We start from the raw sequence: 26,531 nt of genomic DNA on the forward strand, positions 1-26,531 counted from the left end.
AGCATGTACGTAACGATTTGTACCTTAGATGTGGTAAGGGTCTGTTAAACAGTTTCTAGGGGGGTAGGACAACTTAAGCAGATTTATGATTAAAGTAGATGATTGTTAATTGTTATAAACTACTGCACCTGGGTTGCTATAGAAACTGTAATTGTTTTAGCCGTGAGAATACATGTAAACTTGTTTGTGTATAAAAGTTGAACTGAGAACGAGGGTCGTCGGAATCCTGACTTGGGGCGTTAGCCCGCAGGTTCCCGGGGCCCCGAATAAAGCACCCATAAACCGGCACTCTGTTGGTTTGTGTCTTTGTTTACGGGCAACAGTACCCATATAAGTAGAGGCAATAAGTGTTTGGGCTATATATAACACCATCTACAAAATAGCCAAGTGAATTTCTCTCCACAGCAGAGGCAATGAGAAGGCGGTGAAGTTGCATGGAAAATGATGCTGCTTTTCACAGCATCCTCATGACTGTCCTACCTAACTAGAACACAGGTCATCTCTGACAAGGCAGAAGTGGCCCAGAGTGCTTCCTACCTCCTTTTCAAGCTTGCCATAGACTGGTACTTGGGCCAGGTCTGTAGGACATGCCTCCCCATTTGAGACAAACCCAATTTCCCTCTGCTGTGCCCCAGGAGCAGTTTTTTCAAATAGAGATGCTGTTGGGATGCACCAAGGGCTTGGGACTGGGCCAGCGGGAGGTGGCACAGCATCCACTGGTCATCCTCCACCACCTTACCTTTAAACCTTGCACACCTTGGGAAAACTGGAGGAGAGAGATGCCCAAAACCACAAGAAGTGTGCCCAAAAGTCTGTTTTCATTGCACCTGGAACATCAATGATGGGGTCACCCAGCACAAGGATACTGCGCCCTGAAGAGGAAGAGAGGGAGGTGTTTGTCCACATGTGTCCACATAACCATCAACTAGAGCATTTTTTCATTTGTTGTTCAGTGTAACTATTTGAGGGCTGCCCCTCATTATTTTTAAGTGACCCCTATTCTACAAAAATGCTCTATTTTACTATTGAAAATACCAGAACTAAATAACCCTGGAACAGAGGTCAGAGAAAAGTTAATTATGTTAAAGGGCCAAATCCCACAGCATCCTAAGTTTCTAAATGATTTTGTGCCCTCCACTTTGTGTTCTGTCACAATTTTTGTCCTGTTGTTGTTCCTGGTAGTTTGAAAGACATTACTCCTAGTTCCCATTAACTTTGCAGCCACAGTTACACTATCATAGGGGAGCCTGGCACACAGACATCATGTGACAGCCTTGGTCAGCTAAGAGCTGTCCCCTACCCAAAACACCTCCTAACATACAGCTGACAGATACAGCCGCCTGGTGGCATTTTTGTGGGAAATTAGGGGCATGCTTTTATGGTCAACAAAGCAGTAGAACAGGGGAGGGTATGGTGTATGGATAGCTATCAGTGGTCTGTCCCACCAGGTTGCAGAAGAGTATTAATCAAACAGGTCCTCTATAATAGCTTCTCAATTCTTTCCACTTTTTTTTTTCCTAAACAAACATAACTCAAAATTGATTGTGATTTGGAGAATGAGGTCCAGGAATGAGCTGGTATCACAGCTTTACAGACACATTTTGTATTGTAGCATTATCATTCAAGTAACAAAACGTACAGGTTAACCATGAGGCATGAGCAGAGCCAGTGTGCATTCTGACAGTGAATGGCTCTGTGATGCTGCACAATAAGTACTAATTATTAAACATGTATTTCCATGTAACACAGTATTTGCTTCTGTTTTAAAGGGAGTCAAATCCAGGCTAATAATTTTGTTTATTTAGCAGTGTTATAAACAATATCAAATATGTTACAGATCAAAAGTGGCCAAACCCAAGATTGTTTCATTGGTAGAGATAACTTTCATCTGTCAAGGCAGTCCGTAAAAGAGCAATAGAAGAGCAGCAAGGCCATCTCCTTCAAAGGCGCTGAAGGCTGCAGTTATTTGTATTCTGAAACATAAAAAGCACAAATTCAAAGTAACAAGTGCTAGCAGCCTGTTCTGTTGCAACCTTTTGGCTAGAAACAATACATCTAAAAATACATCTGCTGATGAGGTCAGTAGGTTTATCCCTGGCGAGAGTCAAAAGGGCAGGAAGTAAATAATAATGCAAAATCAGGAAAAAAAAGTTCCAGCAGTGGGAAAAGATCAAGCTCTTTATTTGTAGTTTCAGCTTCCTGATCAGCTCCAGTATGAGATCTCTTTTATGCTGTTGAAACTTCAAGATCAAATTATCACTGCCCACAATGCAGAATAATTACTAAAATAAAAAAGTGTTGAAAACAAACACAAACAGCTATTAAATAAGAAATAGGTCACAGTAGAAGATGCCCCCCATTCCACAGTCCTGTGTAAAGACACAGATGGAGTGTCTTTATGGCTGACAGTGACTAATTTACTCATCAGTAGACAACACTGTCCACTAGGTTCTGTATGTGTAGGTGAAGATGGGATGGTCGAACTGTACTCATAGAATCCTCCTCTCCTGCAGTTATGGGTTTCCTGAGAGCCCCGTTCATGCATGGCACATAAGATATTTCCCTGCTCCTACAGAGAATAAGTGTGAAGAAGAAAATGTGGTGGCTTTTAGTCCCGTGAGCATGCTCTTCAAGTCAGCATCATAACCAAGCTGCCAGAAACTTCCAGATATAGCAAGAGGTGGCAGAGCTTTAGGGTTGTCAAGAATTTTTCTAATGAGTGAATAAAAGGTAAAAGTTAAAATCTGCAATTGTTTTGAGAAGAAACAAAATAGTTTCATGAATAGCCTGACACAGGACTACTAGGGTCACTGCAGAGCAGCAAGCAGAGGTGGAAAAAAGCCATGGCCAGCCCAGTAGCTACCAACATTGACAGTGCAATGCCTTCCTATGAAGAAGTACAAACCAATTTGGGCTTAAAAGCAGTAGCCTGTTTTAAAAGACTTAAGTCAAGAGGAAAGAAACAAAAGAAAGGGGGGAAAATTTTAAAATAAAAACCTTTGCTTTTTATTTGTGCCACACTGTCTGCTTGCTGCTAAGGCACAACCTGCAGATGTGTGCCAGGCTTGCAAATCATACTAAAGCATCTGTGCCTGGGGACTAGTCCTGCTCTTAAGTCAGCATTTTGTCACCAGATGTCCCAGAATGACATGAGTTGACCTTACTGACACTGCTGCTCTAGAAGAAATAGAAAGGACCATTTGCATTACTAAAGCAACTCCACTGAGGCAAAAACACCACGGCAGCCAAGGCAAGCCCTGCTGAACTGCGAGGTCCCCAAACAGAACCCTCTGCAAGTCTGCATCTGCTCCCATCACAACGAGTGCCAAAAATGCCCTTGACTTCAGCTAGATCAGGATGAGGTGCTCTCTTATGGGAAAAGCAGAGCCATCCTAACAGAGAGAATTGGAGCCTATCAAACAGAATAATTATAGAAATTGTAAAGGAATTTTTCAGGGGGATTTTTTTGAGGGGAAAACACACCTGTATTTCAATTACTGCTACTAGAATCCCTTGATGAGGCAGAGGTGGCTGTGAAATTCCAAGTCTGCCCTGTACAGTCAGGGCTGGCAGGTTAAGACCCAGTTACTTTACAGGCCAAGTGGTTGTTCTGGTTTTTAAGTTCCCTGAATTCCTTTGGATAGATGAGAAAAACTGACAAGGTTAATAAATCCAGGCAGTTAAGAGGCAGCTGTGACATTGTCGTATGAGGGAAATCAAAACCAAGAGGCCAAGCACTCTGATTTCAGCCATGTTACACTTGGGATAAGTGGGACCCATGAGGTTTTTGCTCCTTTCACAACTTCACAACATGTGGTGGGGGGAAAACAGTTTTCACCCTGCAGTTATAAAATGGTAAAACCCCAGGGGGTGGTGACCCTTGAAGTTTTGAGGGTTTACCCAATGAGCGCTTCTGCAAAATATAAACATATCACAACGGAAGAGAAGGTTGTTGTAGTTGTTGTAGAAGAAGTAACCGTGTTGTGAAGCCATGAGGAGAAACAGCAGGAGCCCCCAATGGGGGCTGGGCCCCCCCAGCCCCCGGCAGGGGGGCTACAGAGACTTGGAACAGTGTTAAGCTGGACTATGTATCTGTAGCTATGAGCTGGGGGATGTTTCTCCACTGTGAGCCGCAGCAAGAGATACTGAAAAGCAGCAGCAGAGACAGCAGTGAACAGAGGCTGTGGCTAAAAGCCAACAGATAAGAACTGAACCAGAGAAGCAGCAGCAAACAGCATGCAACTAAATAAGACACAGAGTTGTCTGAGAGAGCCGAGAGAGACCCAGCAGCAGAGAGAGAGGAAGCTGGGATAAGAACTAAAACCAAAAGACCCCAAACTCCTTGGAGACCCCTCACGTCCTAGAAGGGAGGGGTGAAGTGCAACATGCACTGCAGAGGAGCAGAAAAAGCTCAAAGCATCCTGGAAAACTGGACCAGGACGGCCAAAGGAATGCGGAGAGGGTGACCTTGGGCCCCCCCCGCTGCTTGAGACAGAGCACAGGAGCTCTGGTAGAACTCTTGAGGCAAAGGCCTTCAACTGAAAGCCGTCCGAGATGTTCTGACTCAGGGGTGAATTCCCTGAGGAAGGGACCTTCATGGGGGTCTTACACCCCATGATATGACCGTGGTGAAGCGAGTTTTGTCCCTGCTATGCAGTCCACAGAAGAGAAGACCCTCACTTGAAGACGACAGGGCGAGGGGCTTGGATACCCCTCATGTGTACTGGCAGAGATCCAGATATAGATGCTGCTGCATGAGAAGAAGAGAACCTGCTGCCTTAGAGACATTGCTGCTCTGAGAATAGAAAAGGATCTTTTCCTTCTTCCCTCTTGGACTTCTATTTGCAGGGGAGAAGAGATTTGATCCCTTGTAAATACTTATGTCATGGTAGAGAGAATTAAGATTGTATATAATGTATTGTAGTATTTATTTTGTACAGTCATTGTAATATATTCCCTTTCACCCATTTTGAGTCTTGTGTGGTGTCTGGAAACCATCTCACACTGGATTGAGATGTGGGAAGGGGCTAGGACTAGGGAATTGGATTTTTGGGGTTCTCAAACCATGACAGTGTTTAAAAGTTCAAGGTCTCTTAGCCCTGGTACCCTCACCTACTGAGCACGCTCCTGCACTGCTTTCAGTCCAGCACCTGTGCTTTGAGGAGCAGCAACATCCAGGGACTACTCCAGGTTTTTCTTTCCAGGTTCACTCAGGAGTGCACTAGGCTGTCCTATACCCCAGCAAAGGGTTCACACTCCAGCAAAGCTGACCAAGTCCCAGGCACATCCCTGCTGACCTCCAGCACACCTCAGGGCCATCTTTTCATGTAACACAGTCTTCATGGGGCTGCGTGAGTGGTTCATGGCTTAGCCCTCCTGGTACCTTGTACTTGCACCCCACAGAGCCCATAACACACAACTTCTGCCACAGTGGGGGTTTTGGTCCTTTTCGTTTTTAAGTAATTTTCTTTAGACGACCACACAAGAAATCCACAGATCCATCTCAAAGAAGAAATCATCTATATGCTGTGCCATACTCGCTTTGCCTCACCACCCTAAATTGTTTTTTGAAATTGAGGGAAATTCATCTCAGCAGAGAAGCATCTGTTAGCTCTCCAGACATCAGGAGCACAGCTGACCTTTGGAAAATGGACCCTCTCTGATTTGTCTCTCTGTGTCTTTCAAATGGGCCCATGAGACAGTTATACTCTCTTTTTTCTACCATAAAGTAACCCCATGTCTGCTTTTGTGAGGTGATCAAGTTTCCTCACAACACAAGCTGATTCTTAGGGAATAAAATGTCTTTTCCAAATAATCACATACAACATCAACAAAATAAAGCTTATTTAAAGCATACGCTAGCAAATTGCTATTTACCCTTGAAATTGTTTTTGCTGACAGAAATTTTATTTGAATCAATCATTATTGTAGATAGGGGGTACAAGGCTGTATTTGTTCAGGAAAAAAAATCCCACTATATAAGTACTAAAATGGAATTGCAAATGCAGAGGAAATTTCTTGATTGATAAAACAAAAATTAAATACTTTTGTAATATGTCTTATTCTAATCTGAAGATTTTTACCTGAGTACTATATATAGTATTCCAGTTTAAGCCTACGTATCATCAGCTGTTTAAAAGAAACTGCAAAGTTCACTTCTCGAAGATAGACCACCCTTTGTAGAGCAAAGAGCAAGTGTGTACCAGGTTCTGCAAATTCTTTGTCCTCTGCTTATCGTTAGACACAAAAACACTCATCAAGTGCACAGCATTAATCATACACCTAAGTATTTGCAGCACAGAGACACCATTTGCTCCAGCTTTTACACTGCCAAAGATAACCAGGAAACAAATAACTAAGGGCATCCTCTTTCAGCTGTATGTGCTCAATAAAAAACTCTTCTTGGAGATGGCTGGAGTCCTGCCTAATTAGGCAGACGGGACTAGACATGACATCAGATGAGCCTTTTCAGGGAAACTGTTTCTGGGGAGGAGTTGTGATTACATGTTTCTGACATTGGCTGCTGCCGGAGGGAGAACACCAGATGAGATGTACTGCTCCAGCAAGTGCTAAGTTCTTAATTTAGGCATTTTATGGAAATTGTTGAAAAACATTCTAATTGGAAGGAACTTTTGCTTCTCCAGCATACAATTTTCTGCATTTGCATGAAAACAAGCTCTTTGTTTTTAAAATTCCACTGCTCTTGCTGTTTATTCCCCATTGGAATTCATAATCCTGTGTTTGCACAAAGCACTATAATTGGTTGCTGTGGAAGTGTTTCTATCAAAAGGAAATGATTATTAATGATCAAGAATGAACAGTTGCATAATAGAGATTAGTAAAATAAGCACCATTCTAATAATTATGCTAATCTGCATGAAACCAATCTCTTCAAATGCTTTGAAATAAACATATCCCAGTGACAAAAACCATCTTTAAACACAAAGAGCAGTAAGAATCATAGGAGCAAGTATGGGTGGAGGTTGATTCTATCAACAAGAGTGGTGCATTTTGCAGCTGGCAAGTTTAAAATTCTACCATGAGCTGCACTGGGTTTTCTTGGCCAGGTTTTTGTAGCCAGGATTTTGTAGCAATCCTGAGGAAACATTGACAAATCTTGTGGATGATATTATGGTAAGTATCTCCTTTCTATATTCACAACTAACTCCTTTTGTAGCTCCTTTTGTACAGGAGCGGCTTCTGTGAGAAGTTGCCAGAAGTTTTCCCAAGTCCAGCAGAGCCAATAACAGCCAGTTCCAGGATGGACTGGCTCCTGGCTAAGGCTGAGCCAATCAGGAATGATGGGAATGCCTCTGTGATAACATTTAGGAAGGGAAAAAAGTTATTGCCCAGTAATTGCAGCCAGACAAGAACAGAGTGAGAACATATGAACAACAATGTGGACACCAAGGTTAGTGAAGAAGGAGGGGGTGGAGGTGCTCCAGGCATCGGAGCTGAGGTTCCCCTGCAGTCCATGGTGCAGACCATGGTGAAGCAGCTGTGCCCCTGCAGCCCACGGAGGACCATGCAGGTGCAGAGATTCACCTGCAGCCTGTGGAGGAGCCCGTGCCAGAGCAGGTGGATGCCTGAAAGAAGGCTGTGAATTCATGAGAAGCCTAAGCTGGAGCAGGGTCCTGGCAGGGACCTGCTGACCCATGAGGAGAGGAGCCCACACTGGAGCCAGTTTACTGTTAGAACTTGTGACATGTGGGGGACCCACACTGGAGCAGCTTGTGCTGGAAGGACTGCACCCCGTGGAAAAGTGACCCATGTTGGAACACTTCATAAAGAACTGTTGTCTGTGGTAAGGACTCACATTAGAGAAGTCTGTAGAGGATATTTCCCTTGGGAGGGACCCCACGCTGAAGCAGGGGAAGGACTCTTCTCCCTGAGAAGCAGTAGGAACAACAAGTGATGGATTGACCGTAACACCCATCCCCTGTCTCCCTGCAGCACTGGGGGGAGAGGAGGTAGAGCCCTGGAAGGAGGGAGTGGTGGGGGAAGATATTTTTAAGATTTATTTTACTTCTCATTATCCCGCTCTTATTTTAGTAAGAAATTCAGTTAGTATCCCCAAGCTGAGTTTGTTTTGCCTGTGACAGAATGATCTGTCCCGGTCCTTATCTCTCATGAACCTCTCGTTATATTTTCTCTCCCTTGCCCACTTGCAGAAGGGAGTAATAGAGCAGCTTTGGTGGGTGCCTGGCATCTAGCCACGGTCAACACACTGCAGTGTCCCAGACTAAAATTTTTAAGACTTAACAGGCAATTAATGACTTCATATAGGCAATTCCTCTTGGCCCAAAATACATGTAATAATGAACTAATACAAACCCTTGAGAGAAGGAGTGGCTTTTCTAGTAGTTTACATTATTTCTGATATGGTTACTGCAAACACAGAAGGCTTTGTTTTCTTGTTCCTGAGACTCAGAAGCCTGGCATGGGTATTCTGTTTCTAAATATCCTGGGAATCAGTGAAGACAGTCCTCCAAAGGGCTTTTGACCAGATCACAATCTTGAGGCGAGTTTTGAAGTCCATGAGAGTCTGCTGGTACATTACCAACTCCCTGCAGACCTTCAGGGCTGAAGCATCTTCTTCCTTAGCAAAGAACTTCCTAGTTTTCCCTTGTAAGATACATTTCTTCTTTTCCAGCCTACGGATCTTATCTTTTAACTCAGACCCATGCTACTTCAATGGCAGCAGGAACAACCCTTTTTTTCGAGCAATGCACAGAGACCTCGACTCTTAGTCAGGGCTCACAGTCCCTGGGTTTGCCTGCACCAGACCTCCAGAGGAGCGACATGCTGCCAGCCAAATCACTCAGAGTCAGGTTTAACACAAATCAGGATTTAAGAATAAAATGTTTACTTTAAAACGTTGATAGGCAATCATGGAATTATATTATAAAAAGATAAAATAAATTGTCTTAACAAGGATGTGTTTAACAATAGACATCCTCCTCCATAGCATCTGGTGTCTACCTTTTTTTTATTCTAGGTTAAACAATAATATCTCCAAAATAATTGAGTTATTTTTTCTTTTGAGATTGTTTCTGATTCCTCTTGCATCTTTTCCTCAGTCATCCTACCTGCCCTCTCCCGGGTAAGCACTGAAAGAAGAGGCACAGCAGAGTGCTCAGATCATTCCTTCATGCCAGCCACAGCCAAGACATTCAAAGCTCGCTTGCTTCTCCCCTGTGAAACCTCCCTCCTTGTTGCCTGTGCATGGGAATTAGACACCACTTGGTGCTCTGTGTCCAGTAAGGAAATTAAAAAGTTGCTTCTTTCCATTCCTTTTCTTCTACAGATGGGTTTTGGCTTCAGGCTGCTTGTCTGTTACAATATCCTGAGGAAACGCTGACAAATCTTGTGGATGATATTATGATAAGTATTAACATTGTATCTCCTTTCTATATTCACGACTAGCTTTATTTTGTGAGTCTCATGTAAGTTTAAACATGCTACTTCAGAGATCACAAGTGGGAATGTCTGTTTTATCACACTCAGCCCTCTAAGATACAGTCTCAGTTAACAAGACCCCTTGCGAGGAGCATTAGGAAAGCAATCTGACAGCCTGAACACCTCGTCCACAATTGCAATGGAAAATGGGTTAGCGCAACAAGGGTATGTCACCTCTGCACCAGAGCCAAAGGTGAATTTCTCAGTGAATTAATTACACATTTACATAATAGGAAAAGTGGAGAATCAATGGACAAGCAAAAAGTCTTTATAATAGCAGTCATTCCCAATTGCCTTCCTGTCAGGCTCTTGGCAGACCAAGGGTTATTTGAGTTTTATAGCTCTGGCACAGAGGTATTTCCAAAGCCAACATCATTCTGACACATGAAGATGAAAATATAGTCCTTACTATAGACTCTAAATTACTTTATGCATACATGACAAAGATGAAACTGAATATTTATATAATCTCCTTTCGTTACAAGTTTTGCCAAAGTCTGCCATCTGCCCTGTTATTAAGTGAAAAGACTGTGTCTTGTCTGCTCATAGTGACATCTTTGGCATGGGCTGGAGGTGATTATTTCTCTATTTTGACAGACAGAAAGTTCAAGGTCCAGGTACCAGTTCTTCAGGTGCAACCTTTGTCACTAAGTGGATTGTTCAGTGGCAATATGACACAGGAGGGCTTGGAAATATCCTTTGTCCTACTTTCTTCATCAAGAAACTACCTCTCTGATAAAACACAAATTATCAGACAATGAAGGAGAAGTGTATCTCTTTCCTCAGCTGTATAAACTGCAATGATGTAAGTAAATAAATTCAAAGCCAATTGTTGTGAGTTAACTTAAACTTACTGAGTAAATAGAAATGTAGCTGTAGTTACTCTTTGCCAATGATCTTCTCTGGCATTTATACATGAATAATGGCCCTCAAACCCTACTCATGCATGCAGGAAAATCTTTCAAGAGCTCATATAAGATGAGAAGTATTCAGTTCAAACCAAAGAAATGAGACATTAGTATGCAAGCAAAGGGTTGGTGTCTTGGAGGTGTACATGTTTGGATATTCAAAAGGCTTTGAACAAGCTCCTCACCAAAGACTGTTAAGCACCTGAGTTGTCACGATATATGTGAGAACACACTCTTCTGAATTAGTGACTAGTGAGAAGAAGTAACACAAAGGACATGGATATGGTTCAAGTTCACAATGAAGTGAATTTCACAGCAGGATCCAGTGAGGATACAGAGACCTGTATTAAATAGCATATCTGTGTATCACCTGGAAAGGAAAAAGGGGGTAACTGAAGTGACAGGTTCACAGGGGTTGCAGAGTGATTCAGAGCAGTCAGGCTCAACTGCAGGGAAAAGCTGGAGGCAAGCTGATGGTGCAGAGCTGCAGAGGGGTTACACAACATGGAGATAACAGCAGGCAAATTTCAGTGTCAGTAACTGCAAAGTAAAGCACATGGGGAAAAAAACAAACCTGAAACTATATCTGACAGAGTCTAAAGAAGGTATAATCAGTCAGGAAAGAAATCTTGAAACCATGTGTTACTTCTCTGGAAGTAACTCGATGTTCAACAGTGGTTTAAAAGGCATTTAAGGAATTACTAGCAAAAGAATAGAGGAAAAAAACCGGACAATACTATTATACCATCATATAAATCCCCAGAGTATATATTCATTGAATATTGAGTACCACTCTGGTCATGCCATCTCAAAAGGAATGCAACACAGTTGGAAGTGGTGCTGGTGGGACAACAGGATGGTACAACTTCTGAATGAGGCAATGACTAAAGAGACTAGGAATTCACTTTGGAAATTTTATGATTGAAGGGACATATAATACAGGGCTCCACAAACAACACACTGTTGCTAAAACAAATAGGGAAAGTTTGTTCCCTACTTGATATTTTGTCTGGGAAGAGTGACATTGTCTAGTAGAAGGATTAAAACAAAGAATAGGAAGAACTTTTTAACCTAGCACACAACTGTACCACTGCACTCAGTGACACAAGACAATGAGATGTGAAGAAGTAGTAATCATTTTGAATGGGGATAGATCAGTTTATGAAACCTCATCAAAGGCTATTAAACATGATAATCTGTCTGCAGCTACTTACTGAGGAAAATTCCTGAAGAAGAGAGAGTGAAGCTGTAAAAGCATGCCAGGTAATATCCCATATTTCCTCTCTACCTGCCCTTGGCATTGGTTACTGGATGCTGGAAAGAACATGCACAGGGCACTTTGTCTAACCTACTGTGGTAACTCTCACCCTAATGTGTTTACAATGATTACAGTTTCCATACTGGTAGTTTGGGGTCCAGTTCACAGCTCACTGGAGTTAGAAATTCAGTTTTCTGATGTTCAGCTACATGAAATTCAGTGAATGTTAGCTTATCAAATCATTATGTGTAAGTTCATTTCACCTCTGCCAGAGAAGGAGGCAAATGAACAAATATTATTTTGTTCCCCGGGTTTCCTTTGGAGCCAATTGGTTATTTTCTTCTGAAACAAAGCCACAGTAATCTCATAGGGTTACTGCACCCCAGATTTTGCTGAAAAAAAGACAGAAAGGACAAAGCAATCCCAGGTCTGTTTCTCCCCAGCCCATACAACCCTCTTGCACTACCACAGCTGCCTTTGCACCTGCAAGTCTTGTGCTGTTCCCCAGAGGCTGCAACACATGCAGAAGTTTCCCACTCTAAAAGCATCACTCTGGTGGGCTTCAGCATGGCTTCTGCTTCCTGAGAAACTGTAAAAGCAAGAGGGACACCCACACACAAGCACAGGCACAGGAGTACCCCAAGTGACTCAAAAAAACCCAGGGTCAAATAGCATATAATGAGAACAGAAGCAGCTTACTCTAACAGAGGGCATCAACACTGAGTTAGGTTGGCACACGTTTGTTTTGCACTGCTGGAAAATTGATCCTGAGGTCTCTCAGTTGAAAGCTGAGGAATCTGAAGGGACAAAATGAAAGAGTGTATGATGGGAAGGGTGCTGAGAAACAGAGAGCAGGTCCACATAAGGTGAAGGCTTTAGGCCATCCCGTGGGTTGCTCTGCCTATGTGAAATTAAGTGAAAGACTGTGAAACTTCAGAAAAGCACCAGGGAGCTTCGGGGCCAGAGAAATCACTACCAGCAACTACTCTCACCAGAATTTTCCCTGCAAACACTTCCACATCTCTGATCGCCAAATGAAGATTTCTGCTTTGCTGCTTCAGCTTATCTGGGAGTCCTTATCCCAGCCAGTGCACTTACAATATTTTTAGCATACACAGTAAAATTCCATTTTGTTTATGAAACATCCAGTTTTCCCAGACTTCACTACTGTGCTTTTGCTGAGGCCACACTGTTTTACAGGCTTATAACCTCCACAGTTTAGCAGAGTCAGATTTATCAGATACCATGATGGGTAAAACTGCAGAGTCCAAAGGAAATTATTAAAATCTCAGTCAAAATAAGATATTGCAGTTAACAGAGGATTTCTTTTTTTTCCCAGCTTAAGCAACCCAGATAAGCACCTGAGCATATAGGCTTTAGAAGAGGTAGAAGCCAGGTTTACCACTAATTCTGGCAATACATCATCAAACTGAAAGAGGGCAGAATTAGATTAGATATTAGAAAGAAATTCTTTGCTACAAGGGTCGTGAGACACTGGAACAGGTTGCCCAGAGAAGTTGTGGAATTCCCATCCCTAGAAGTGTTCAAGGCCAGGTTGGATGGAGCTCTGAGCAACCTAGTCTAGTGGAAAGTGTCCCTGCCCATGGCAGGGGGGTTGGAACTAGATGACCTTTAAGGTCCCTTCCAACCAAACCGTTCTATGGTTCTGTGGTGTAGAGTAACTGAGTATGAAACTATGTGGGAGTAACTGAGTTACTGCAAATTGCACCTTCTACTTATGTGACACTTCATGTATCATCTGATACATAGGAAGTTTTCAGGAGAAATCATGGGATTATGTGGCTAATAAACCCTAGGAACAAAACACAGATATGTATTTTTCCTAGTCTTAAAAGCCTGAATAAAAATCACAGAATCTTATGATGTTAAATTAATGAAGCATTAAAGTGTCAAAACAGTTACCTGGGCAATATATTTATATACAATTTTAAGAAATTAAAAACCTTGGATATTCATCATATCATGAGGAAGAAAATCACATGAAAGACAATAAAGTGCTGACACTGCACACTTCTGTCAGTAGAATGGTACAAGAAAAATATAAAGCCCACTGAAAACTGGCACTTTTTTGAGAAAAAAATACGGCCCCAAGGGTGGTACTCTGAGATAGCAGATAGAATGTGCCACCTGAGGTCAGCTTAATGAAGGTGAGAGTTGATTAGACCTGTAACTTCCATAGCTTTATACTTTTATATGACTCTTTCTTATTGGTTGAATATTCTTAAAATTCATATTGTACTTTATAAGTCTGAGAATTTGTTCTGATTTTCTTTCTTTTTTTTATCATCACAGTTTTTAGACTGGAAGCAGTTTTTAGACTGGAAGCAGTTTTTGTAGCTAACCAAGTGAATGCAAAACTTAGCTTTGAAAGTTGTACAAATATTGCTAATTTATTGCAGTTATGTTAGTATCTCCCTAAAGGATGGGGTACCAGGTTGTTTTCCCTCCTTTGGAAAACTAGCCCATCTCTTATCTCCTAATCCCCATGGGAGGGCCCTTCTGGCACAGTGGTGTCCTGGAAGGGTCTCTTCACCACACCCTCTACTTTGCCTAAGAAAGATTCATCACGAAGAGAGGTGACAGAAGAGGGTTTGACTTTATGTCCTAGCAGCTAGATGCTTATCTTGGACATGAAAGTCATAAGCCTGTTCCAGAAATAGGTAGATGATAGATAAATAGATAGATAGATAGATAGATAGATAGATAGATAGATAGATAGACAGATCCATGCTCCAGAACTATATGTATTTTTTTATACAGTCATTTCTTAAAAGCTTGAAATGCATAAAATCCATTAAAATAAAGGGAGCAGAAGTGCCTTATCTTGCCTTGCCTTGCCTTACACTGAATCCCTTACCCCAGGCTGTGGAGCCAGACTACTTTACAGTGTGTGTTTGAGGCAGGCAAGACCCCTAAACCTACAACACTCAAAAAAGGACATAGCAAAGCACAAGTCCTCATGCTAAGGGCATGGTCACCAACCAGCACTTCTCTCATCATAGCCAAGCGCCTGGACATGTGGCTTCTGCCTGCAGTGCTGAACAGCCTCACCTCCCCGCCTGACACTGCTCGCAGCTCAGGAGCAGTGGTTGTCAGCTCCTCTGGCTCCCCTGGAGCAAGACCCTCCTGCAGGATCCGCTCCTGCAGCCCCTTTCAGCAGTGGTCTGGATACAGAGCACCTATGATCTCATCCTGTTCAGGAATTTTGCTAAATCCCCGAAGGCACTGGTGGCATGTTTAGACGCCTAAACAACCTTATTAATCAGATCAATGACTAAGGACAGCTTGCTGTCTGTACTAGTAACATAAAGGAATCATGTCTATTAGCACATTAAGAACTGAGTGTACCTTGTGCTAACATATGAAATGCTCAATAAGAAAACCTGATGGGGACAGGTTCACCCAACCAATTCCAGCTCACCCAACCAATTCCAGCTATCTCTGGCCTTGTCCTGGAAAGGGACAAGGAAAAGACCAGGTTTCTGAGGTCAAACACAAGGGATGTTGGAGGAGGAAAATTTTCAAGTGAGTCACTGAGGTTCTGTGAAAACTAAGAAAAGAAAAAAAATGTAACAGCAAATCCCTTCAAGAATACGTTTAATGATCTCGTTTCTCAGGCTATTCATAGATTGTGTCATTAAAAAACCCTGCTTGAGGCTCTGCTCCCCCAGCTCTCTCCTGGAGGATCTCCTCTGCTTTCTGTTTTTTTGTGTAAGGAGTATATATTTTGGTCAGGGATAGTGCTGACACAGTGGCACCTACCAGCTGTCCAAATGCTGGCATGGGCAGCTGGGTAAGCCAAAAGCCCTCGAGCTGTGCAGCTTCATCTGGGGGTCTGGCAGTGGAGATGCAGAGTAACTAGCATTACTTTAAAGGAGAAAAAGTTCTTCTGTTGTTTTTCACAAACAGCATTTGCCTTTGTTTTTGCTTTCTCTGCCTTATCCCATTTTAAGGCTCATCCTGCTCTTACTGTCATCATGGCCCCCACTGAGACTCAGCATAGTTCACAGTAAAACTTAACCTTTCAATTTGTCACTGGCAATACAGTGGTTAAAATCTCAAACACCCAATTGGGAAGTCACACAAAAGCTGAAAGCTTTTGTAGTTGTTGGCAGAATGCTGTGCTGGTAAGATGTGGTGGGTTCACCTCAGCTGGCTGCCAGACACCGACCCAGATGCTGTCTCACTCCAGAGGGAGAAAATAAGATAGAGAAGCTCATGGGTTGAGTAAGAAAATCAAAATCTGTGCGTGGAAACAAAACAAAAAGACAATTTTATTCACTACTTCCCATCAGCAGGCAGATGTCCATGCACTCCCTAGAAAACATGGCTTCAGTACATATAGCAGTTTCTTAGGAACATAAACATCATAACTCTGATGTCTCCTCATTCTCCCCCTTTATTTCCTCATTATCCCCCTTCTATTGCTGAGTACGATGTCATATGGTATGGAATATCCCTTTGGTCACCTGTCTCATCTAGCCCCTTGCCCAGACTAGGCTTTTTTGTGGTGAGAGGATTGTCAAGACAGCCTTGATGCTGTACAGTCATTGCTCAGCAGTAGCCAGAACACTGGTATCTTCTCAGTACTGTTCCAGCCACAAATGCAAAACCCAGGACTCTACAGTGCCACGGTCCAAGGGGGGATGGGGCTGTGACACAGCACGGACAGGTCTGGAGACAAGGTAGAGGTGCAACTGGAATACTTTACTGAGGTGTCCAGAGGTATTGTGGGTTTCAGGCGGGGAAAGGGCTAGAACATGGGGTGGAGCATGAGACAGACAAATGGGGGAACAAATCGGGGTAGGGACACAGGCAAAGGGGAAGGAATGTGGGAGGAACTGGGGAAGGAGAGGGCGAAATGTAACTGTCTCCTCTCTGCAGCTTCTGCAGCCTATCAGAGAGGGGAGCAGGAAAGCAGGGAGCAGGCAAACTCGTGGCAAGCCCGAGTATGCCCAGGCTGTGCACTGTGTAGTGTGGATGCAATGAAACCACATAAAAACAGTAAAGTCCGTATAATAACTGTAAGGTCCATATAATAAAGTCCTGTCAATTGCTGTATGTTTTTCTCTATGCCTGGAACCTCTCCCATCCTGAATCTTGTTCCTTCACAATACAGATTGGTGTGAAGAAAGCTAACTTCATCCCAAACAGAGCCAGTAAGAGCTGAAAGAATCTAATTGTCCATATTACAAAAGAAAAGGAAAAACAAACAAACAAACCCAAACCCTGACTACTTGTCTAGTACAGACAATGACTGTTCTACAACTAATCCAACTTCATAGATGGCTACGATTCCAGCACCAATTAGTTCACTTGCAATACAGAAGAACTAGCTCCAAAGTTGGGATTTATATATCCTCTGTCATGGACACATGGAAGTTCAAAAAGATTTTTATTTGTCTGTAGGATTATGGTTCTTCTTGTCTCACGTAGTACACTCAAAAATAGGTGGATTGTTTTGTCATTTCTTTTTGCAACAATAATTGAAAGCTGATTATACATTCATTTTGGAAAGGATGTTCAATCGGAGAAATTATATGGAAAGGCTTAAACCCTACAGACTAACTCTGATTCTTTCTTCAATCTGGAAGCACAAGTACCTGCAGAGCTGCATGAGCTGTGAAGGCGATCAGATGCTGTGCCTTGTTTGTAGTCAGCTTGCCAGACAAGACCTCAGGAGCACTACTTCTTTGCATGCTCAGATGTGATTTTGCACTGAGAAGCCATAGGTAGGAAAAAATCCCCTGGAAAGGGGCAAAGAAAAAATCTCCTCTCAGATGTTGTAAAGCACTGAGGACTTTGGTCTTAGTATAAACTTAGCGAAGACTGGCTCTGTTTTCTAAACAGCAAAGCCTAGCTGAAGCCAGATGGAGTACCAATAACCAGGAAAAAAGGCTGAAGAGGGAATGGGTCTGAAAACCATGGGAAGCAAGGCATGGTTTCACCTCACATAACATCATCATGCTGGAAACACAGCATGCCTAGGTCCCACTGCAGCCACCAGAGAGGCACTTTTGAAAACCAGACATCACATTGGCTTATTTCCCTTTGGGTTTGCCTACCACTCTCCACTGACGCTGGAATCACTTTAGTACATAATTTTAAGGCGTGGAGAGCCAGAGCCAGTCCTCTGAGCAATTTTTTTTTCTCGTGCTTAATTTCATTTTGATGACTAACAAGTGAAAGCATAAGAGTCTTAAATTATAGCTACTCTCCTTTGAACTTGGCTAATACTGGGCTCTTCAATGGAGCAAAGAAATTACATGTGGATGGACAGAGGCAAAGCAGCAGATCAAATTGAGGGCACTGCACCGAAGGCACACTGCATTGCTACAACATTCACACACCAGAAGCTAATCATGAAAATTCATCATAATCATGTGTCTTTTGTGGTCCTCTCAAAGCTGAATAAATGTTCATTCACTACCTGGTAATAGCTGACAAAGTCCTGGATACTGGAACAAAGCATTCAGCCCTATTTAGTCGTATTCCGGAAAGCCATTTATGTCTTTTTTTTTAATTATTATTAACACTGCACCATTAAGAATCATGATCATCATTTGCAAACTAAAGAAGTGGTAAATATGTCTGGGTGTAAAATTTATTACTGAGAAGTTATTGCCTGATGTGAGAGAGGGTGCAGTAATTCCTGATTTTTCACACAAAACCTCACTTCCAATAGAGAATTGTTGAAAACGTTAATAAATCATTGCTATGATATATTTAAAGGCTCCTAGTGAACACTGCAAGACATAAATCACAGAAGGTGGCATTTTAAACTAGTAAATAAAAAGTAAATGAAAATATCATCACATAGATTTAGAGGGTGTTTGGCAGTGATTTTGGAGTGATTTTTTTTTTTTTTTTAAGTGCTCTAAATGGGAAGTAGCAAATACTGGAAGTCTACAGTATGACTCGGCATTTCTAAGGCAGCACCCTGTCACCAAAACTTGAATTATGACCATCTTCAACTGAGAAGAATGACAGAATCTAGCCTACCGTGTGTATCAGTATCAACTCTGCTCAATTGTAAAAGAATCTGGAGGACAAAGCACGAAGTGGTTTGGAGGAATGGAATCAAACAGACCCATTCATAGGGCTCAGAGTTTGTCCTAAGTAAGGGATAAATCTTACACCTGTGTTGGCAAAAAAACACAAAGCAAACGGATACAAAGTTGGGGATGTGCTGGCTGGAAAATGCCAGACTCAAGCTGCAGATAAAAATAATAAGCTGCAATTTGCCACTATCATTGAGTAGTGCCTATGTTATTTTTGAGTCTGCAGGGTGAAAATTATCTAATCTAGAATTTCCCCTCACACCAGTAAGATGTAGATAGTACTCCACATATATGACCCTCAGAACAAGCCAGGCATTTTTGCATGCATTGCAAGTTGGGATATAACAGCACAAAGTGCCCAAAGGTGACCTCCCACTCTTTTCTGTTATTGATGTTAAATGCTGGAGCGACATCGTTCTGAAGCCCCTCTCTAACACAGCTCCTCCCAGGGCACGGAGACGCTGGGAGAGGAAGACACTGGAATACATCCTCCTACCATCGCTCAGTCTGCACACATGGCCATGGGAAGTGTGGTTACAGTTAGTGTACTATCAACACCTATCAAGGAAGACAGCAATTTTTACTCTTTAAAGAGATGTAAGGCAGCTTTTTTGAACCATATGCAACTGGATTTACAGTTTCTTACAGATACGTTCTGCTGGAATATATCCAATTCATTTCATAAATATCTTTACCATATGGACTATTTAAGATGTTTAGAAACTAATTCGAAATATAAAGCTTTTCTATCTTAAAGTTTGTTTTCAGGTCTGGTGCTGCCTGTACTAAGAAAGATGTTTCTCACTAGAAGGACCATCAGTAAACCTCTGGAAAAGGAATTACCTAGAACAACTTAGCTTTTTGGTTCAATAGTCCCATAAGCATTAGAGTAGGATTAGATTTTCTGCCACAAACACTCTTATCTGAGACATTGTGTATCATGATACATATATTATATTCTAGAGCCTACAATGAAAAACAAAGTTTGCCCTACTTTGTGGAAGAAGGTGGATTCCAGGCAAATTTCATGTTGTTGCAGTTGTGAAAGGGTAGTTTTCCCCACTTTTCTACTGCCATGCATTGAATTAAACAGCTTTTGTGTTTCAAAATCAAATTCTTTGCTTGGAGTGGTGAAGAACTGTATGAGTCTGTGTCCTAGTTAGAACAGCTGGGACCAGTTCATCACTGGATGGGTGTAACCCAAAACTGTGTATTCTATAGCCTTCCATGCTGTTTCCCAGAAACTGTTATCAATAGACCATTTACACTATCTGCACATAGAGCCTGACTCCTCAGGCTATAAACTGGGTGTTAAGAGGCCTGTGAGATAGGAGGGTGCTCTTGTCCTCACACCCTTTGTGGAACTCCCCGCCCTGAGGGAGGTACTGGGCATTCCTGCCTGAACTGGAGGATATATAATCTTGGAGTCTTGGGACCTTTTTAACCACTCGTGGGATCCAGAGGAAGACTGCAGACCACCGCTCTCAACCAGACTGCAACCATCACTCTCGACTGGAATGCAACCACCACTTTTCAAACAGACTGCAATCACCACTCTTGACCAGACTGCAACAGCACTCTCACCAACAGGTTTTCCCCTCTCCTTTTCCTTTGGATTCAGGGGGTCCAAAGAACACCACTCTCTTCATGCCCCAGGGTGCTGGGTTATATATTTGGGTTTTGTGGGTTAAAACCAACTGTTTGTCTGTATAATTGCACTTATTGTATTATTTTATTAAATTGTTATTCTGACTTATAATCTCTCTTTTGAGTTGGGTTCATTTCCCCTGCTGGTTTACCTTTAAACCAGCAGAGTCTGGATTTCCCTGGTAGAAAAAAACTAACAAATCCCACATTTTCAGTAAATCAGCCCACATTTTTACTACACTGTCCTTTAACAGCATCAAGGAAGGATATAAGGCAGTAGAGCTCTGTCTTCAGTTCTATTTTCTTCATTTGGTTTAAATGGTGTCACAAACATTTCTTTTTTTTTAAATAAACACAGATAGGCTTTTTTATTAGCACCAAGTTTCTAGTTGAGGGAAAGGATGAGGGAAAGTTAAATTGAGTTTGCTTCATTAGAACATTAGTTGCATAATTGCTGAGATTACGCAGCTGTTACTGTCTGCAGGTGTTAAGTGCTGGGCAAGACTTTTGTGTCACTCCTAGGAAAATTTTAAAATGCAAATTTTTAGTAGCAACACTGTGCATTTTTAATTATTTTAGGTAAGCTTCCATTTCTGATTATTTTGGTCCACTTATGGTTTCATATGTTTGTAAAACTGAGTATCACACACCAAAATGCTTCTTGTACTGTGATGCCACACTCACAGCAGGAGAGCAAGAACATTAACTGCCTCAGTGTGTCCTGAACAATGCATGACCTTTCTCTGTCTCTTCACATCCTTTGTAAAAGACACTTTTAAACTATCACCTCGAGAGGCTGTGACCTGTTTTGGCTACTTAACATCCACAAAGCAAGTTGAGGTCCATCTTAGTCCACTGGGAGGCTCGGCAGGCCCATCTATTGATGTGAACATTATAGGTTTACTATTAGCCTGAAGGAAACAAGGCTAACACAATCAGATGGTTTTCCTGTATGTCCATTTTTTCTTAGCAAAGAATGTTCTTCTGAACATATTGACCAATTTCCTCTGGACTGAGGCAGCAGTAGTCTCTTCTGTGCTTCACACATACTTCATCAAGACAGGTGGTAAAGTAAAGGAGAGAACTCTTTTAATGATCTCTCCCACAGAGGAATGGCAGGAACAGTACAGCTGGTTTTTGTTTCACCTGGTAGCTGTGCCTTGATTTTCTCAGTCACCTTCACATATAGAGCTTTTAAAAAACCGTGTATATTCTCACAGAAAGTTCCTTTGTGAACCCTGTAATTCACTTTTCCAAGCCTCTCAAAGCCCATTTCTCCCCCCATTAGTTCATTTTATCTCTGCTTTCAGCCACCTATGAAAAGATGTTATCTTGTCTGCATGTAAGGCCAACCTCTGTGCTTCCCCCTCTGCCTGGTGTTTGTAAGTCTCCCCTGTAACTCCAGGTTGGATGCTGATGACCACTGCCATCTGAAACACATGACTGCTCCTGCCTTCTGCTTTGCTGAACACCAGCTGGAGTCCTTGCCTCTTCCAGGATGGTCCTTCCAAAGGCTGGCCACAAAACAAACTATTTTCTCAATCAAAATGTAAATAAATGAAAAGGTTTTATGGATATTTCCATGGAAATGTTCAGACAAAATATGAGCTTTCCTCTGAAATTTTGGCTGTGAGTATTGCTGTGTTTCACAACAGCACTGATTCAGGAGCCTCCTTTTTCTGCTGCTGCTATGGTATGAGCAGCTAGCTAAGACGATCCACCCCACAAGACAACCCAGCATCCCACATGAAGAAATCCTTGTACCTTGTCTCTGTGCTCATTTTCTGTAACCTGGCTTTTGACAACAAAAATCTGCATTTTACTGTAAGAAGGTAGTATTTTTCATTAAACGGTACAATTTAGCAAAGCACAAGCTTTCCATCAAAAACAATTTACATACTTTTTTTTTACATTAGTTTGCTAGTCCAAAACCTTTCCCTTGGGTCATCCTCAGGATGTGCAGGAGCCCAGGGCATCCGCTGACAGACTTCTTCCACCTAAACCCACCAACGGAGCCTGCAGCACTTCAGGAGTGTTCAGCCGACCACAACTTGCTTTAATTGAGTAAATGTCCATACAGGAGTTTTTGAAGATGCAGCAGTGGCCTCATTTCACTGTATTTTGATTACAATGTGGGTGAGATTCCTCCATCCAGGCACCTCAATGTGAGTTAGGGTGGGGTTAGTGCCATTGCCAGGACCACTTCAGATGCCTTCAGCTGTCACTCCAGAAGGACCTGGGTCTACCATGGGTCCCAATACCTGTATTGAGAGGCCTGAATTTAGCCCTTGAACTCCAAGAGCAGAAGAGGACTTGGGCACCCATTTCACAGTTGGGTGTACACATGTACACATCTAACTACAAATCACTGAACCTTAGAGCTGAGGCCCATACTATGTCTTTAGTGTGATGCTATTTAGATCCAGTCTGATAACACAGCTAAAGTCAGTGGGTTATGCTGTGCCTTATACCAAATCCTCTTTGGAGAGCCAAACTCTTCCTGGTGCTGCCAGAGGAGCACACACTGTACCAACATGATGTGCAGGTGCTGATCTTCCCCTCTCCACTGACTCCAGGTCTTCACTGCATTTAATTTACACCTCCAACACTGATAAATTCCTCTCCCAAACAAGGTGCTCTCCAGGGGCTGATTTATTCACTACAGTGTATTTTAGTCACAGCAAAACCCAAGGAACAGAATATGTCTTCTCTAGCTCTGCCAGACAAGCATTTTGCATTTGATGAGGGGCAATTTATGATGGTTCTTGGCTGAGCTGAGAGCCAGCAAGTGTGGCAATCTGATTTCAGGCAGGGTAAGACTCAGGTGATGAGGGAGTGCCTTATCACTTCACAGCCTCAGTAAAATAATCTGCCACTTTCTGAGAAAATGAGCTTTGAAGTGGTTCACCTACTATCCAGTGAGACACAGGCAGGAGGAGAGTTACCCTGGACCCCGAGAGCACCTGAAAATCACCCTGCTCCTCCTTCCTTCACCTTGGAGAGAACCAGCTCTGTCCTCTTCTCCTTCATCAGTATCTCACAGGCATCTCCTCCCTGCCCCCAAAATGATCTGCCTTCAATGTTTTCTGTAACAAACTCTTCCTGCTCCTGCCAGAGTTGATGGAAACCCCTTATGAGTTAGAGGGAAGGTCAGAGCCCATGGCAGGAATCCAGCCCTGTGGTTTACAGAGTTTGGGTACTCAATGACTCTTTTGCTTAACCAATTGTTTTTCTATTGAGGCTTCATGAACAATGAAAAAAATAGCAATGGTTGAGCCCATCCATGGTATGTTTTGCACGTCTCATCTTCCACACAGAGTCACCCTCATTGCTGTTGCATAATGTCAAAAATAGAGTTTACTGTCAGGACACGCCAAATAGATGAAGCACGATTTGGAGTGGAGAATGAAGCAGCTCCATAAGGAGAGCTCTCAGGCTAAGAGGGAATCACCAGTGCAGTTCCTCAAGGAAATCACATTTGAGGCAATCTCGTGGAGTGTCTTAGCAATGGCTTTCAGTCTGAATACAGATACTTGCTTTCAGACATCATCAACAGCTCAAACTTTTCCATCAAGAGCTCTTTAGAGGAATAAAATATGCCTGGTACAGGATACAGGTGAGCACAACATTCCACTTCTGCTCATCCCCCTTACAAGGAGGAACATGAAATACCCACATGAGCCTGCTAAGAGGGCCTGTGCTGGGGAGCCAGTCCAACAAGCAGAGACCGAGAGAGGCCAGGTTGTTTATCCTGTGGAGGAAAGGCAGAGGGGGATTCTATTGCTTTTCTAGAAATGTCTGCTGAAGGGCAGAGGAGTTCCTCACCTGAAAAGACAATGCTGACACAAGTTTAAATGACTATGAATAATTCAGTCTGGAAACAGAGATGAGAGGAGGGATTCAGCATCAAATTTCATGTAGGGCAGTGGGGGAAAGAGTCTAAACTTCTTCCCGGCTGGAGCCTGCTATGGTTATGAAAGTACAAGGGTGTCATTGGGGTGAGGAGACAAGGGAGTTTTGGCTGGAGGGAAAAGCCAGGATTTTGGAACTGAAAAAAATTGAACACTTTTTCAGGTAAAGAAGCCCTTCTTCAAGGCATTTTGTAGCATCAAGAGTGCTCTGCACCCAGGGGGGCTGAAATAAGCAGTGTAGCACACAGCTTTGCCCTTTGTCAGTCTGTGCTGTGTGCCCCTACACGTTAGAGGCTAATGATATCCCAGCAGTAAGATGATTGCTTTTCTCTTGATGCACGCCTTCTCGCCTGTTTTAAAATGCAAAATCGACAAGGCTGAAATTTGCAACTACAGGATTGTGAACATTTCTCATGTCCCATGTTGAACACACCCTTTATCCCATTTACAGCCCCATCATTAGGCCAGCAAGATCCCGGCTACCCATCATCTCCTGTGTGCAGTGCAGCATTTCTGCTCATCTGTCACTTGGGAGTCTGAGCCTCTTTATTGTTGTATCTGCATATCTCTGCAGTGATACTTTGCTTGTGTGCCAGGCACAGCTCTGTCATACTGCATGGAAAACAAAGCTCTCCTAATAGCCTTTCTCGTGATGAGTACTGAACGGTATCCCTGAAAACCTTTAAAAGAGAATAAGGATGTAAGTTGCTTCTAGTAGAAATTGCCTAGTTTCAAATTGCTCATGGCTAATATATGTACTGAGGGAGAGTTCAGCTCCTCCAATACTGAATATGAATTTTGTATCTATATAATATCATAAGGACCTATATATTGAATAAATAAAGCGTGGTCAGGGCTAGTCATGATTTAATACTACAAAATTATGTCATGATTAAATCACTAAATTATTAGTCATTATTAAATCCTACTAAACCTTCCAGTGCAGGAACATTAGTGAGACCAGCTAAAACTTTCCTCATCCACCCTCCAAGGTGCCCATCCACCTCCCGTCACTCACCCTAAAGCTGTGTGCTAGGTATGGCAGTGCAGGGCTGGGGGCTGCTGCAGGCACAGCTCTCCCAGAAATGCTCTCCTCCAGGTTTACAGCAAATTTCCATCCCATACCATCTTTATAAAAATAAACTGCTCTCTCTCTTAGCCCCAAGTGGAAATGTTCTTCTAAGGCAGTGTATTTCATTTTTAAGTAATAGTCTGCAGTGGCTTTTTCCAAAGGTCCTTTACTGCCTGGGATTGGTTTTATTTGATGGGTGAACAGTGACATCTGCTGGGAAAAATCCCCGGGAGGCGGACTGGGTTCTCGAGGTGCCCAGCATCCATGCACTCCTCCATCCCCTGCACCCCCTGCATCCCTCCCTCCACTCCCCCTCCCCTGCCAGAGGGGGCAGACAGGGCTCTTCCACTGCCCATAGGGCTCATTAGCTGCACACCAATCATTCCAGTTTGGAACAATTAAGCCTATACCCGTCTGACTGTATAAGGAGCAATTGATAAAATTCAATAGGTTTGTATCTATTTTCTTATTGCTTTTTCAAGTGATAAAGGTTGCATGTGTGCATGGGGCATGGGGTCGTGGCACGCAGTGGCTGAGCGCTCAGAGCTTTTATCCACGTCTCTCTGAGCATTGCAGTCCTTTATCTCTCTCCCATCCTGCACTATGATTTCCTGCTGCCTTCCCTTTTATTAAATTATATCTACAAGAGTACTTATCTAAAAGTGAAATTCCCTGGCAGAATTGCAAGCAGTAACTGACAGCAAGGACTGTGTTACTACAGGCACTGGGGTGTCTCTTCAGCTGGAGTGAAGCATGTCTCTGATGTCCCATATAAATGACACAATATTATACTCTCTGTAAAATTCCCTCCCCTTCAAAAAAAAAATATAAAAAATCTTTACATTAGGAAAAATACAATCTGTCACTCCAAGTGAAGCACTGGACCTGTCATGTAACTAGCTGTGCACTTTCTTGGGTTGTTTGAGGCATTAGCAGTACACCTCTGGATCATGCAGGATCCAGACAATTTAAAGGACCCTCATTATGGTCAGGAGCCCTCTGACTGTATCATAGTGGTTAGGTGATTTTGCAAGAGCTCTGTCTTCCAGTTTCCCTGGGAGAGGTGTGTGGCTAAAAGCCCAGCAGCAGGCACCAGTGATATGTCTTGTACATATCATTTAACTCTTCTGCACGATTTTCTCATGTTATTGAACACAAGAGCTATTGCAACTTAAGAGTGTCAGCTCATGTTGA

The 26,531-nt window shown here is 42.7% G+C and overlaps 1 long non-coding RNA gene across 4 annotated transcripts in view; it reads right to left on the reverse strand.

Moving 5' to 3' along the window:
* Nucleotides 1-747: 747 nt before the first annotated feature.
* Nucleotides 748-26,531, reverse strand: part of LOC127479672 (uncharacterized) — a 45,741-nt gene continuing 19,957 nt past the window's right edge. Inside the window, exons 4-5 of one of the 4 annotated variants that reach the window (XR_007907645.1) lie at nt 1,855-1,973; nt 748-872 (exon numbers count right to left, since the gene is read on the reverse strand). This is a non-coding gene — a long non-coding RNA (uncharacterized LOC127479672). Of the gene's footprint in view, nt 873-1,351; nt 1,974-12,324; nt 12,423-26,531 lie in introns of those variants that run through there. The other 3 variants (XR_007907647.1, XR_007907643.1, XR_007907642.1) reach the window with 3 other exon arrangements.

The sequence above is a fragment of the Manacus candei genome, unplaced genomic scaffold (genome assembly GCF_025592945.1).
Source record: "Manacus candei isolate 608988 ecotype Guabito, Panama unplaced genomic scaffold, ASM2559294v1 h1tg000069l, whole genome shotgun sequence".
Lineage (NCBI taxonomy): Eukaryota > Metazoa > Chordata > Aves > Passeriformes > Pipridae > Manacus > Manacus candei.